The sequence below is a fragment of the Schistocerca nitens genome, chromosome 9 (genome assembly GCF_023898315.1).
Source record: "Schistocerca nitens isolate TAMUIC-IGC-003100 chromosome 9, iqSchNite1.1, whole genome shotgun sequence".
Classification (NCBI taxonomy): Eukaryota; Metazoa; Arthropoda; class Insecta; order Orthoptera; family Acrididae; genus Schistocerca; species Schistocerca nitens.
In genome coordinates, this window is record NC_064622.1 from 350,675,505 (window position 1) to 350,691,266 (window position 15,762).

At 49.2% G+C, this 15,762-nt stretch overlaps 1 protein-coding gene across 3 annotated transcripts in view; it reads left to right on the plus strand.

The window, feature by feature from the left end:
• LOC126203628 (transcription termination factor 2) overlaps positions 1-15,762 on the plus strand; it is a 307,259-nt gene that overhangs the window by 184,759 nt on the left and 106,738 nt on the right. The window lies entirely within an intron of this gene.

Genomic DNA, 15,762 nt, shown 5'->3' on the forward strand with positions numbered 1-15,762 from the left:
AACTTATACACTTTAGGACTGCTAAGGAAAATCCACTCACCTTGCCTGACCTCTCCTTGCTAGAGATTAAGGTATGAGTGTAGGCAATGAGTGTCATTAAGAAAGTGCAAAACTTAGAAGATCTTTGCAACCTGAAACAGTGTTATTAATCAATTCGAAGGACAGAGTGTGTCCAATTCAAACAACAGCAAAGTGACATGTTTTGTTAGGTAATATCTTTAACATACTGTTCATAAAAATGGGAATGGCTCTTAACAAAGGCGGGCTGAGTCCACATGAGCCAGAGGGCCACTGCAAAGCAAACTTCCTTCAATGAGTACATTCAATTTCTTGGTAACAGAGGGCTGCATTACACAGTAAGTTTTCAAGATGGTAAAACCACAATTGTTCCCTTCCATCGACATTTCATAAAAAGTAACTGCATTAGACTCTATAGCAGGAAAATGTGTTGGGGCACATACAGCAGCCATTCATTTCTGTCACTTCATGATAGAAAAACTTCAATATTATAGCTGGAAAGCCCAAATTGTTGATGTCATATAGTATTAATATATATTGTTAACAAAATAAATGAAAATTGTAGAACATACACAATTTTGTGCTTTTGAACTGTAAGCCAGTTCTTTCTCGATATATTTAATGGTATGACATTTGTCTCAACTTTTCTGTTGCTATGTCTCACAAGACTGCCTGTTGGGGCTGGAGTCAGTGTGTGAAAAAGTATTGTGTGGAAGCAATGTTTGACATTTTCTAAACACTTGAAGAATGTTATTTTTAACCCCCAAAGAGCTGCTGTAAAGATTTATCGTTTAGTCTAGTTGTGATCAAAGGGTCGTCTCCAGTAGACCCACACATATACAGGAATATTACTTAACTTTATGTGTCAAATACAGTGCAGATAAGTTATCTGTGTTAAAAATAGTTACAGAAGTAACCACTAAAGCAAAGGCTTATAAGGAAGATTTCTTGGAGTGATAACTAATAAAAAAAGCTTACTGGTGTATATTTAAACCTATTTGTGCCTCTTATAATGTTTTCGTAACAATGTCATCAGTTGCAGACAGCATCACAACAGATCTCTCAAATATGTACCAACACTGATCAGACTCGCAACTAAGTAATGACTGGATAAGCTTATGCCTCTTTATACAAGAAGTCTAGCAATAATGACTCTGAAATCTCAAAGACATTCAAATAACCTTCCTAACTTATTGCTTCCAGGATTTCTAACATCTTATTTCAGTACAAGGCTTTTCATATCTCAACAATACCAGTAAATTGGAAGGGAGTTTACTTTTTTCTGCCTTCCATTATCAAGTGAAAGTTCAGAATTGCTTCCCTGGTAGCTTCACTCTTTTTAAAATTAAATTGAGAATTATCATCAAGCAGCTCTTCAATTTTTCATTCATTTCTTCAGTATATTCTTACAATCAGCAGTTCTCAAAATATGTTACAATAATGATAATTTTTTTTATTCCTCTCCCTCTCTCCCTGTCCCTCTCCCTCTCTCCCTCTCCCTGTCCCTCTCTCCCTCTCCCTCTCTCCCTCTCCCTGTCCCTCTCTCCCTCTCCCTGTCCCTCTCTCCCTCTCCCTGTCCCTCTCTCCCTCTCCCTGTCCCTCTCTCCCTCTCCCTGTCCCTCTCTCCCTCTCCCTGTCCCTCTCTCCCTCTCCCTCTCTCCCTCTCCCTGTCCCTCTCTCCCTCTCCCTGTCCCTCTCTCCCTCTCCCTGTCCCTCTCTCCCTCTCCCTGTCCCTCTCTCCCTGTCCCTGTCCCTCTCTCCCTGTCCCTGTCCCTCTCTCTCTGTCCCTGTCCCTCTCTCTCTGTCCCTGTCCCTCTCTCTCTGTCCCTGTCCCTCTCTCCCTGTCCCTGTCCCTCTCTCCCTGTCCCTCTCTCCCTGTCCCTGTCCCTCTCTCCCTGTCCCTGTCCCTCTCTCCCTGTCCCTGTCCCTCTCTCCCTGTCCCTGTCCCTCTCTCCCTGTCCCTGTCCCTCTCTCCCTGTCCCTGTCCCTCTCTCCCTGTCCCTGTCCCTCTCTCCCTGTCCCTGTCCCTCTCTCCCTGTCCCTGTCCCTCTCTCCCTGTCCCTGTCCCTCTCTCCCTGTCCCTGTCCCTCTCTCCCTGTCCCTGTCCCTCTCTCCCTGTCCCTGTCCCTCTCTCCCTGTCCCTGTCCCTCTCTCCCTGTCCCTGTCCCTCTCTCTCCCTGTCCCTATCCCTCTCTCTCCCTGTCCCTGTCCCTCTCTCTCCCTGTCCCTGTCCCTCTCTCTCCCTGTCCCTGTCCCTCTCTCTCCCTGTCCCTCTCCCTCTCTCTCCCTGTCCCTCTCCCTCTCTCTCCCTGTCCCTCTCCCTCTCTCTCCCTGTCCTCTCCCTCTCTCTCCCTGTCCCTCTCCCTCTCTCCCCCTGTCCCTCTCCCTCTCTCCCCCTGTCCCTCTCCCTCTCTCTCCCTCTCCCTCTCCCCCCCCCTCTCTCTCTCTCTCTCTCTCTCTCTCTCTCCCTCTCTCCCTGTCCCTCTCCCTCTCTCTCCCTGTCCCTGTCTCTCTCCCTCTCTCTCCCTGTCCCTCTCTCTCCCTCTCCCTGTCCCTCTCCCCCTCTCTCCCTCTCCCTGTCCCTCTCCCCCTCTCTCCCTGTCCCTCTCCCCCTCTCTCCCTGTCCCTCTCCCCCTCTCTCCCTGTCCCTCTCCCCCTCTCTCCCTGTCCCTCTCCCCCTCTCTCCCTGTCCCTCTCCCCCTCTCTCCCTGTCCCTCTCCCCCTCTCTCCCTGTCCCTCTCCCCCTCTCTCCCTGTCCCTCTCCCCCTCTCTCCCTGTCCCTCTCCCCCTCTCTCCCTGTCCCTCTCCCCCTGTCCCTCTCCCCCTGTCCCTCTCCCCCTGTCCCTCTCCCCCTGTCCCTCTCCCCCTGTCCCTCTCCCCCTGTCCCTCTCCCCCTGTCCCTCTCCCCCTGTCCCTCTCCCCCTGTCCCTCTCCCCCTCTCTCCCTGTCCCCCTCTCTCCCTGTCCCCCTCTCTCCCTGTCCCCCTCTCTCCCTGTCCCCCTCTCTCCCTGTCCCCCTCTCTCCCTGTCCCCCTCTCTCCCTGTCCCTCTCTCCCTGTCCCTCTCTCCCTGTCCCTCTCCCCCTCTTTCACTCCCCCCTCCCCGTCTTTCCCTCCCCCCTCCCCTCTTCCCCCCTCCCCCTCTTCCCCCTCCCCCTCTTCCCCCCTCCCCCTCTTCCCCTCTCCCCTCCCCCTCTTTCCCTCTCCCCTCCCCCTCTTTCCCTCTCCCCTCCCCCTCTTTCCCTCTCCCCTCCCCCTCTTTCCCTCTCCCTCTCCTCCTCTTTCCCTCTCCCTCTCCTCCTCTTCCCCCTCTCCCCCTCTGCCCCTCTGCCCCTCTCCCCCGCTGCCCCTCTTCCCCTCTCTCCCCCCTCTCCCCCCTCTCCCCCCTCTCCCCCTCTTCCCCTCACCCCCCTCACTCTCACACTCCCCCCTCACTCTCACACTCCCCCCTCACTCTCACACTCCCCCCTCACTCTCACACTCCCCCCTCACACTCACACTCCCCCCCTCTCTCACACTCACACTCTCCCCCCTCTCTCTCTCTCTCACACTCACACTCCCCCCCCTCTCTCTCTCACACACTCACACTCCCCCCCCTCTCTCTCACACACTCACACTCCCCCCCCCTCTCTCTCACACACTCACACTCCCCCCACCTCTCTCTCACACACACACACACAACCTTAGCCCCAAGTAATAGGGTGCACCTGTGTCTGATGTGAGCAGCAATATAGCTATGTTAGGTTAGTGGGGGCAATGAAGAGGCATTTGTCGAGATGGAGGGTAGGACAACAGGGTAGGGGTGGAGTTGCTAGTGCTTTGTATAGGAGCATGCAGGATCATGGTGAGGACAGGATAGGGCTGCTAAGTGCAGCATCAGGGGAAGCTATGCTGAGAGGGGAGAAGAGAAAAGTTGAGAAGAGGAAAGGACTATGTAGGAGCATTGGCAAGATAGAAGGCATGTGTAGTACAAAAGCAGGGAATGGCATAGACAGGTAGCCAGAGACTAGTGATGGTTGAGGCTAGGGGTTATGAGAATGAAGGATATGTTGTAGGGAAGCAAGCCCGGTCTGGCTATCTGTTGTCCACAGTTTGGCGGTGGCCATTCATAAGGCAGATAGCTTGTTAGTTATCATGACCACATAGAATGTGACACAAAGGTTTCAGCTAAGTTGGTAGATCACATTGCCGCTTTCACATGTGGCCATGCCTTTGGTGGGGTAGTAGGTGCCGGTGCCATTACTGGAGTAGGTGGTAGCGAGAGGATGTGCATCTGGGTCTGTTGCAAGGATATGACCAATGAGGCAAGGTGTTGGTAGCAGGGGCGGAGAAGAGACAGACAATGATATTGTGTAGGCTGGGTGGGTTGCAGACTACCACTGTGGTAGGGGTGAGGATATTCCTCATTTCAGGGGATGACGAGAGATTGTTGCTGGTGGTGGTGGTGGTGATCCAGTGGCTTCAGTCCTGGCTGATAATGAGTCATGAGAGAAATGCATCTTTGTGGCCAGACAGTGGGTATGTGAGGGATGTTAAGTGACTGGTGAGACAAGTCATGGGAGATCTGTCTCTACACAAGATTGGGAGTATAATTTCAATCTGTGAAGGACTCAGTAAGACTCTTTGCATGTTTGCTGAGGGACTGCTAGTCGCTATGGGTGCGATGACTTTGGGTTTCTAGGATGTATGGGCTCGTCTTCTTGGTGTAGAGTGGGTGGCAGCTGTTGAATTGAAGAAGGTGTTGATGGTTGGTAGGTTTGATGTGAACTGAGGTACTGACAGACATCCATAAGATGGGGATTGACTTTGACAAAGGTGGCGTTTTGGTTTGAGGAGGACCAAGTGAAGTGAATTAGGAAGATGATGTAGAGATTCTGGAGGAATGTGGGTAGGGCATCTTCACCCTCAGTCCATGTCATGAAGATGTCATCAATGAAACTGAACCAGGTGAGGGTTTTGGAATTTTGGGTGATTAGGAAGGACTCCTTTAGATGACAAATGAATAGATTAGCATAGGATTGTACCATGCAGATGCCCTTGCTGTATCACATGTGGTGCCTTCAAAGTAGTAGTAGTTTGCCTCAATTGGCTATCCTGGATGGTTGGATTTATAAAGTTTAGGAAGTATGTAGATGAAAGGATTTCAAAGAGTGGTGAGAGTGAGGAGGGGGGGGGGGGGGACTCAGAGAATAGGGTCTGTGATAGATAAAGTTTTCTCGAATAGGGTCACTGGGGCAGGACTTGTAGGTGGATGTATTTGGCAGCTAGTGGAGTCTCTCAACTTGGTGATCCCTGTGGTTCACGACCACAGTCGTAGAGCATTTCTCAGCAGGTAGGGTTAGAAGGTCGGGATCAGTTTTTAGGTGATGGATTGTGGTTCTTTCTTTGCACGTGAGGTGGGTTTCCTTATTTAGGGATTTGGGGACTGATGGTGAGGAAGGGTTCAAGGTTAGTGAATTCTGGAAAGTTAATGGGGTGATTTGATATGAGTTAGTGGGCATGGATCGTGGTTGATTGAAGGAGTGAGCTGAGTAAGGTGGTGGTCAATATTTGTTTTGTATTGAGTCTACTTGATAGAGTTAGTGGAGAAAAAGTGTTACAAACAGGGAGGAAGAGAGAAGGTCATCAACAAGCCCAGTCCTATTTGTCCTCATGTCCCTGCATCCTCCAAAACCCAGCAATGTCATCTTTGGCCACCAATACCCCCGTCTCCACCCCCCACCCCTCTCCCTACACCTCTTCCTTACCCCCGCTACCAACCCCGGCTAGACTGTTGTTCGCATCAGATGCAGTCGAGCTTTAGTGCCTGGGTACAGTGGCCCTGTGTGCAAGCTGTTGTGTAGATGTGTGAGAATTTTCTACTTCTGAAGAATGACTTTGTCTGAAAGCTGAAGTACTTCTAGTATTCTTTTTCATTGTACCTTTCTGTGACAAGTTGACTAAGTATTTGTACTAAAAAATTCTTCTGTATTATAATGTGAGTTGTTAAGAGATGTACTTATGTGTCATCTCACAGAATCGGGTGTACTGCCAGTGATCTCAGTCTTCCCTGCTTGCCCATTTTCTGCAGAACAGGGCTCACTTTCACAAAAAAATCTTTTACTGTTTTCTCTATAGATGATTCTTTGCTTGGTTTCACAGCACCAGTTCTATGACTGGCAAATTCTGCCTCCTGACTCGACTAAAATGGCAGATAAGTAATATAAAGCAAGAGCAGTAATGATCAAATGCTTTTGATAAGTCACAGAAGATCCCAAATATTGATATTTTATTGTTTGAAGCTTTTAATATGTGCTCTGTAAATGTATAAATAATTGACTCAGTAGAGTGGCCCTTCTGAAATCCAAACTGTGATTGGCTAAGTATTCTGATACAACATATGTAAAATTAAAGAGACTTGTTGTTTGGTTTTTTTGTTGAAAGTTTTTATGATTTTTACAAGAGCCTGAAATTTATTTGTGTGGACAGCCAGAAAGCGATGGAAAACTTGCTGTCCATGATCCCCAGTCCACAAATCAGTGCTCAAAACTGAAATGATATGTTCCAACACTCTAAGTGTAATTCAGAGGAGTCAGGAACTATAAAAGTAAATAAGATCTACTGTTGTTTAATGAATCAGTTGAAACATGTCTTTCTCGTATACTGAGATATTTCAAGGAAAAGTGTCTCAGTAAGCTACATTACAAAACCTTGCGAAGAATATGTAACTTAGTGTAGTTCAATAAGCGTGACAAGAATGCATGTCCCAAAGACAACAGCATAAATTTGTCTTTTTAGGAGCACCAACAGATGCAAATATCTGAAGTTCAGATATTTAGTTACCTTAGATTGGCCTCGTCAGTATAATGGAATGTGGAGGTGTATCAAGCCAATGAGTGTGCTGGTTGACAATGTTTTTCAGTGATGATGACCAATCAATTGAGAACAATTCTTATGCAGGAGTATGCAAGGTAATGGAAATGACCAGCAAAGACATATCTTTGTTTACTGAAGAGTTAATGAGAGAACATAAATAGTGTTCGGTCATGTCATCATCTAACAATCTGCCCCCCTCACATTTGACCTCTGAAAGTTAATAGAACACAATGAAAACTACTTTCATGACAAGGAGATAAGAAAGTTGATTAATTAGCATGACTATATACAATAAATGACACGATTATTTACCAGCAAACAGGGAGAACTTAACTTACGTCCGAACTGTGGAGCTCACACAGGCAAAAGGTACAGATAAGATTAAATGAAGATCAATATCTTCGATTGTTGCCACTGATATAAAATAGGGGAGGAGTCACTGGCTGGTGTTCTTCTTGTCGCTTTCTCCACACAGCTCGCAGGCTACAAATACTGGAGCTCTCCATGTCCTTGAGAAGAACATAACATAACCTCAGCCTCTGTTCTCTTTATATACTAAGGGAGGACAAAGTAAATTTTAAAACCTAATTACTTTTTTCTCCTTACTTTACGTGACTATAATAGAGGACAACTGAAAGTATGTTTCTATTTAAAATAATTTATCTTTTCTCATGTCCATTATTTACAGAACATCAGTTTCAAAATAGGCAGTGATGTTATCGTCATCTTAGATTTCTTATTTATTGTAGGGGCTCATTCATGAACTCTGCTGTTTACAAAATATTACGTCCAGATCAATATTTTACTTTGCATGTATCGGCTAGTTTATATTATATCATTGGGTTGGTGCAAAAGTTTGTAGCATTTTTCCATAATTTTAATAAATGCAACAGATTCACATAACAGAGACTTTAGTCATCAATGATATATTTTCCTCCACTGTTTACAACAATCTGTCAATGCTGGGACAACTTTTTGATTGCACGACTGCAGAAATCACATGGTTTTGAGGCAAAGAAAATGTTGAGCCATATTCGGAGGACATTTTCATCTAGAAAGGAAGTTCCTTGAAGGTTGTTTGACAGAGACTGGAAAACATGAAAAATCGGATGGCACAGTATCAGGTGAATAAAGTGGGTGTGAAATGACCTCTCAACCCAACTTCCATAAAGTATTTTTTGCCAGTCTAGCAGAATTCATCACCACCATTCCACCATATGCATAACATTATCTTTTGTGGATACGTGCAGGTCTTTGTGGGGAGTTGCTGCTTTGTCCTCAGCCTTTACTGTTTGTCCCTTGTTAGCGTATAGACATCATTTTTTTGTCACAAGTAACAATAGAAGATAGTAATGGTCAATGTTGCTCATGAGCCAATTGATGACGAGAAAACAGAGCTGAACATATGGCCACCCCCTAATTTTTGTGATTAAGTCTTAGAGCATGTGGTACCCATCACCTGATTTCTGAACCTTTCCCATTGCATACAAATGTTGCTCAATGGTGGAATGATCACATTTCCCAGTTCATGAGCACAACTGTTGTGGATTGTTGCATTTATATGGTCTTCATCAAACCCTGAAGGTCATCCTGAATTTGGGATGTCACTAATGTCAAAAGCATCCGCCTTAAAATTAGAGAACCATTTCCTTGCGATGCTCTGTCTAATGGCATTATATCCATACATAGACCAAATGTTTCTGGTTGCCTCCACTGCTGTCACCCTTCTATTGAACTCAAACAGAAGAATATGTCACAAATGTTCAGATTTTTCCTCTTGGCACTCCATTTTCTAACATCCACAGCTGCACTCACTCTCTCCAAATGACAAAATGACAGTATGTATACTCAAATAGCAACATTGAACTAAAAATAAAGAATGACATTCAGTAAACAAACTCATAGCAACCAGAATACCAGTACACAGTACAGAAGCTCTACAAATTTATGCACTAACATAATATTATTGCTGTAGTGGTTTCTTTGCCTCATTAAGTTGCGCAACTTCAATGAGTTTGTACCTTAGGGTGGCTTAATTAAAATATGGGGTAGTTTAGTATCAAAAAATGGAAAATCCAGGATGCAATGTAACAATACCAAAGAAGGAAAGTTGCTACTCACCACATAGCGAAGATGCTGAGTTGCGATAGGCACAACAAAAAGATTCACACAATTATAGCTTTCGGCCGTTAAGGCCTTTGTCAGCAGTACACACACACACACACACACACACACACACACACACACACACACAAATGCAACTTGCACACGTCTGCAGTCTGAGAGAGCTGAAACCACACTGTGAGCAGCAGCACCAGTGCATGATAGGCGTGGCGACAGGGTCGGGGTAAGGAGGAGGCTTGGGCCGGGAGGGGGAGGGATAGTATGGTGGGAGTGGCGGACAGTCAAGTGTTGCAGTTTAGTTGGAGGGCAGGAGAGAAGGGGGGGAGGGGGTAAGTAGCGGAAAAGAGAGAAATTAGAAGACTGGGTGTGGCGGTGAAATGACGGCTGTGTAGTGCTGGAATGGGAACAGGGAGGGGGCTGGATGGGTGCGGACAGTGACTAACGAAGGTTGAGACCAGGAGGGTTATGGGAACATAGGATGTATTGCAGGGAAAGTTCCCACCAGCCCAGTTCAGAAAAGCTGGTGTTGGTGGGAAGGATCCATATGGCACAGGCTGTGAAGCAGTCATTGAGATGAGGGATATCATCTTCAGCAGTGTCTTCAGGAACAGGGTGGTCCACTTGTTTTTTGGCCAGTTTGTCGGTGGCCGTTCATGTGGACAGACAGCTTGTTGGTTGTCATGCCTACATAGAATGCAGCACAGTGGTTGCAGCTTAGGTTGTAAATCACATGACAAGTTTCACAGATAGCCCTGCCTTTGATGGGATAGGTGATGTTAGTGACCGGACTGGAGTAGGTGGTGGTAGGAGGATGTATGGGACAGGTCTTGCATCTAGGTCTATTACAGGGGTATGAGCCATGAGGCAAGGGATTGGGAGCAGGGGTTGTGTAAGGATGGATAAGTATATTGTGTATGTATGAGGGGTGGGAAGGATAGTGGGCAGGACGTTTCTCATTAAAGGGCACGACGAGAGGTAATCGAAACCATGGCGGAGAATGTAATTCAGTTGCTCCAGTCCCGGATGGTACTGAGTTACGAGGGGAATGCCTCTCTGTGGCTGGAGTGTGGGACTTTGGGAGGTTGTGGGAGACTGGAAAGATAAGATAATGCTGTGGGTCTCACTGAAGCCTTCACTGACAGTAAGCTGTCTGTCCGCATGAATGGCCACCAAGAAACTGTGGCCAAGAAACAAATGGACCACTCTGTTGCTGAACACACTACCAAACATGATATCCCTCATCTTAATGACTGCTTCACAGCCTGTGCCATATGGATCCTTCCCACCAACACCAGCTTTTCTGAATTGCGCAGGTGAGAACTTCCCTGCAATACATCCTACGTTCCCATAACCCTCCTGGCCTCAACCTTCATTAGTCACTGTCCTCACTCATCCAGACCCCTCAATGTTCCCATGCCAGCACGACAAAGCCGTCATTTCACTGCCACACCCAGTCTTTTAGTTTCTTTTTATTTCTCTCCTTTCCGCTACTTACCCCCTTTTCCCTCCGCACCTTCTCTCCTGCCCTCGATCTAACTGCAACATTTCACTGTCCGCCACTCCCACAATACTATCCCTGCCCCTCCTCCTCCTCCTCCTTACCCCCACCCTGTCGCTAATCCCATCATGCACTGGCGCTGCTCCTTGCAGTGTGGTTTCAGCTCTCTGAGACTGCAGATATGTGTACGTGTGTGTGTGTGTGTGTGTGTGTGTGTGTGTGTGTGTGTGTGTGTGTGTGTGTGTGTGTGTGCGTGCGTGCGTGCGTGCGTGCGTGCGTGCGTGGGTGTGTGTGTGTGTGTGTGTGTGTATATACTGCTGCCAAGGGCCTTAATGGTCGAAAGCTATAATTGTGTGAATCTTTTTGTTGTGCCTATCACGACTCAGCGTCTCCACTATATGGTGAGTAGCAACTTTCCTTCTCTGGTATGGTTAGTTTAATATGATAGTTATTCCTCTGACAGCAGTTACTTTGCATTTTAGTTAAATTTACCAAAAGCCTTATCTACTACATTTGCCTTTCTCAATAAACTGCATTCCTTAAACCATTTTATCTGTACATATTCTTGTCCATGTTTGTCAATTCCTACATTTTAATTGACCAATTGCCTTACAGCAATTATACATGGTTTTAAAGTAGTTTGCTGCGTGGTCTGAGGCGTCTTGTCACGGTCCACGCAGCTCTCCCCATCGGAGGTTTGAGTCCTCCCTCGAGCATGAGTGTGCTTGTGTTGTCCTTAGTTTAACTTAGAGTAAGTAGTGCGTAAGCTTAGGGACCGATGACCTCAGCAGTTTTGTCCCAAAAGACCTTACCACAAAGTTCCAACTTCTAAAATCATTTCTTGTGGCATGAGGTAAATAAATGCAAATCACCTCTCCATTTAAATTTCTCAATGGATTACGCCAGCCTACTGACCTTATTACATCTCATTTCTCCATTGAATACGTCATTCCATGACCTGTTTTCATTTTGCTTATGTTGGCCTACTGACCTCTTTACACAGAATTCTGGCATGAGCACCACACCACTTCCTCAAATCTCTTTCAGATATCCCCCTGCGGGTTCGGGGGTAAGAATAGGCCCGCGGTATTCCTGCCTGTCGTAAGAGACGACTAAAAGGAGTCTCAAATGTTTCGGCCTTATGTGAAGGTCCCCTCTCGGGTTTGACCTCCATCTTTCTAAATTATTCCGAAGAGCGAGCCAATTGGGGAAGGGCGCCTTACATGGTGCACTGTATCCGTCGTGCATTGAGACCTTTAGCCGGCTTTTTCGTCGTTGCAATGGTGTCCCGCTCGTTTTCCATCTCTTGGGCGAGGATACGTCCCTGGGTACGATTACCACGCTGCACTCTGCAGTGTTGCTTTTAACTGCAACGACGACCTAGGACTTTCTTGCACCTAAGATCCAGCACGGTAGCCAGTCCGTTGTGGTGGGGCCGCCATGTACCCTGTTGGTTGTAGCTCCCTGACAACACAGGGATCGCTCTACTGATGCCTGCGCTGTTAACTCCCCACGTATGCCAAGGAGTAGATGCCCATCTCCCTGGGGCATCAGGACTCCCGGCAATGGCCATCCTGCCAGGTGGCTATTGCTGTGGCTGGGTGGCGCCTGTGGGGAGGGCCCTTGGTCGGAGTAGGTGGCATCAGGGCGGATGACCCGCAATGAAGCGTGGTACATCATCTCTCACTGGCGGCCAGCCGCCAGCAGTCTCTAAGCGTTCGAGGGCTCATTTTAAGGGTAACGTTTATGACCCCAAATCGTTCCCATCCCTGGCCACACCATGGGAGGAACGAAAGGCATTGAATGTAAGTGAGACGTATTCGCCCAGGTATCTTGTCTGTACCAGAGCTGATGGTGACTCGTTTCTATCCGTGAAGCCTCAGTTCTTTGTAGAGCATTTAGAGGACAAGTTTGGGGAGGTGGAGGGCTTGTCCAAGATGCGGTCCGGATCGGTGTTGATAAAAACGGCATCCTCCGCCCAGTCGCGGGCCTTGCTCGCTTGTAAGAAGCTGGGGGATGTCTCCGTAACTATCACGCCCCATAAAAGTCTGAATATGGTCCAGGGCATTATCTTCCACAGTGATCTCCTTTTACAGTCCGATGACGAGTTGCGCGCCAACTTGGAGCGACGAGGTGTCCATTTCGTCTGGCGCGTCCACCGGGATCCGAGGGATCATCAAGTTGCCACCGGTGCCTTCATCTTGGCCTTCGAGGGTGACACGTTACCTGAGAAGGTCAAGGTGATGGTGTACCGTTGTGATGTCAAGCCATATATCCCTCCCCCGATGCGGTGCTTCAAGTGTTGGAAGTTTGGCCATATGTCTTCACGCTGTGCTTCCGACCTCGTATGTCGCGATTGCGGTCGACCATCCCATCCTGATCATCCCTGTGCCCCGCCTCCCATCTGTGTGAACTGTGGTGAGCACCATCCGCCTTGTTCGCCGAACTGTCCGATTCTGCAGAAGGAACGGAAAATCATGGAAATCAAGACCCTCGACCGCCTGACGTACACTGAGGCGAAGCAGAAATATGATCGGCTTCATCCAGTGCATATGACATCATCTTATGCCGCAACTGTCACTCCTGCTCCAGTTCCATCAGCTCCAGTCAGCTCTCAGAGTCGAAGGCCCACACCTGCCCCCTTGATGGTGGGGAGCACTAAACTCCCTGTTGCTCCTGCTCCATCTACCTCAGGAGCAACGGCCCCCCCCAACCATCGGGGACATCAGTTCCCCCTTCCCGGCCGGAGAAGCGTAAGACTTCTTCGGCTCCTCTCGCCAGGAAGGGGTCCCTTGGGGACCTCCCTTCGCAAGTTCCGACTGGTACCAAAGCCGACAGCCGCAAGTGGCTCAAACAACCGCCGGTCCCTGGTCGTCGGGACACACGGTCGTCGTCTGTCCCTGAGACTGACCCAGTGACGCCCTCCCAGCCTGAACCACCGAAGGCACAGCGCGAGAAGCAGAAGAAGAAGAAACTCCCCAAGGCTACCGACATTGCGGTGGCACCCATTCCACCGCTTCCTACAAGCTCTGCGTCTGAGGATGAGGTGGAGATTCTGGCGTCCGCTGAGGACATGGATCTCGCCAGTCCCTCGGGCGCAATGGATGGCTGTTGTACAGGTGGTGACTCAGTAGCAGCAGGGGCCCCGGAGGCGTAATCTGCCTCCCCAGTCCCTTCACGCCTTTCCCATCCATGGCCAATACCATCCTCCAGTGGAACTGCAGCGGTTTCTCCCACCATCTAGCTGAGCTCCGCCAACTTATCAGCCTTCATCCTTTCCTTTGCATTGCTCTGCAGGAAACTTGGTTTCCAGCAATGCGAACCCCCGCCCTCCGTGGCTATCGGGGTTATTATAAGAACCGGGCAGCTTATGAAAGGGTGTCTGGTGGCGTTTGCATATATGTCCTTAACTCTCTTCACAGCGAGTTTGTACCTCTACAAACAGCTTTAGAGGCTGTCGCTGTTCGGGTGTGGACGCCACAGGCTGTTACCGTCTGCAGTATTTACCTTCCACCGGATGGTGTTGTCGAGCAGCATGTCCTGGCTGCTCTGATAGCCCAACTGCCACCACCTTTCTTGTTGCTGGGCGATTTCAATGCCCACAACCCTCTATGGGGTGGGACTGTCTCCGATGACCGCGGCCGTGCCGTGGAGCATTTGTTGGCTCAGCTCGACCTTAGCCTCTTGAACACCAGTGCTCCCACGCATTTCAGTGTGGCCCATGGCTCGTTCTCGGCCATCGATCTCTCTCTTTGCAGCCCCGGACTTGTCCCATCCCTCCACTGGAGAGTGCATCCTGACCTGTGTGGTAGTGACCATTTTCCCATCTATTTGTCACTGCCTCAGTGTCATTCTTCTGGGCGCCTGCCCCGCTGGGCTCTCCGCAGGGCTGACTGGCCGGCTTTTACTTCCGCTGCAACTATTGAGTCTCCCCCACAGGGTGACATTGACGAGGTGGTCCGTGTCTTAATCACGTCAATCATTTCGGCGGCCGAGGCTGCCATCCCCCGCTCTTCTGGACTCCCTCGGAGGAAGGCTGTACCCTGGTGGTCGCCGGAGATTGCTGAGGCTATTCGCGACTGTAGGCGGGCCCTCCAGCGTCATAGGCGGCACCTGTCTCTAGAGACCCTCATCGCCTTTAAGAGGCTCCGTGCCTTGGCCCGTCGTCTTATTACACGGCGTAAGCAGGAGTGCTGGGAGCGGTATGTCTCATCCTTGGGCTCCCGTGTCTCCCCCTCGCTCGTGTGGTCCCGGATCCGGCGGATTTATGGACACCAGACCCCTATTTGTGTCCCTGGGATCTCCTTGGACGGCGCTGTCTGCACGGACGCTGCCGCCATTGCTGAACATCTTGCTGCGCACTTTGCTAAGAGCTCTGCGACTGCAACTTATCCCCCCGCCTTTCGCTCTCTCAAGGAGCGAGCCGAGCAGACGCCGTTATCATTCCACACGCGTCGTTCTGAAAACTACAATGCTCCTTTCAGCGAGAGGGAATTCCTCGCTGCCCTCGCCAATTGCCCTGATACAGCACCAGGACCAGACTGCATCCACGCACAGATGCTGAAGCATCTCTCCAGGGACTGCCAGAGACACATCCTCACCATCTTTAACCGCATTTGGAGCGAGGGCGTGTTCCCGTCGCAATGGCGAGAGGGTCTTATTGTCCCCATCTTGAAGCCTGGTGCGGACCCACTGGTGGTGGACAGCTATCGTCCCATTACCCTCACCAACGTTTTGTGCAAATTGCTCGAACGTATGGTGGGGCGGCGTTTGTGTTGGGTCCTTGAGTCGCGCGGTCTCCTCGCTCCATCCCAGGGTGGCTTCCGTCGGGGCCGGTCTGCCACGGACAATTTGGTGCGGCTGGAATCTGCTATCCGTACGGCCTTTGCCCGACGTCAGCATCTCGTTGCTGTATTTTTCGATCTGCGGAAGGCGTACGACACCACATGGAGGCATCACATCCTTGCTACGTTGCATGAGTGGGGTCTTCGTGGTTGGCTCCCGACTTTTCTTCAAACCTTTTTATTGCGCCGCTCTTTCCGGGTGCAAGTCGGTGCCACCTCTAGTTCATCTTATGTACAGGAAAATGGGGTCCCGCAGGGCTCAGTGTTGAGTGTCTCCTTATTTCTAGTGGCCATTAATGGTCTGGCTGCAGCCGTGGGGTCGTCGGTGTCTCCTTCTTTGTATGCCGAAGACTTCTGCATCTCATTTAGCTCCACGACTACGGGAGTCGCCGAACGCAGGCTGCAAGTAGCCGTTCACAAGGCAG